This window comes from Penaeus monodon, chromosome 19 (genome assembly GCF_015228065.2).
Source record: "Penaeus monodon isolate SGIC_2016 chromosome 19, NSTDA_Pmon_1, whole genome shotgun sequence".
In the NCBI taxonomy this organism is placed as follows: Eukaryota; Metazoa; Arthropoda; class Malacostraca; order Decapoda; family Penaeidae; genus Penaeus; species Penaeus monodon.
The window spans coordinates 10981018-10981283 of record NC_051404.1 but is presented as its reverse complement, the minus strand read 5'-3'; the positions used below and the strand labels follow the sequence as shown (position 1 = coordinate 10981283).

General features: G+C 41.7%; 1 protein-coding gene across 1 annotated transcript in view; it reads left to right on the top strand.

Annotated features, from left to right (window-relative positions):
- LOC119585055 (uncharacterized protein DDB_G0290685-like) overlaps positions 1-266 on the top strand; it is a 7370-nt gene that overhangs the window by 2245 nt on the left and 4859 nt on the right. The gene's annotated exons all lie outside the window — the stretch shown is intronic.

Genomic DNA, 266 nt, shown 5'->3' with positions numbered 1-266 from the left:
AACGCAAAAATGATTCACTCATAATTCTGAGAACAGAAAACTCAAAAACACAAAGCATTCCTTCAGCCAGTAACTCCGCGGCTGACGGTGGCAGATAAAAAGTTCCCAAACTTCGAATATCGTTTTCAGAAAACGGCCGATCAATAAATCACTTTTGAATGTGAGCAAGTTTGACAGACTCATTCTCCATCCAAAGTTCTTCCCAAGTAAATATGCAAGATAGAGAATAAGACAGACCGCACCTCCCCCTCCTCCCTCCCTTCAAA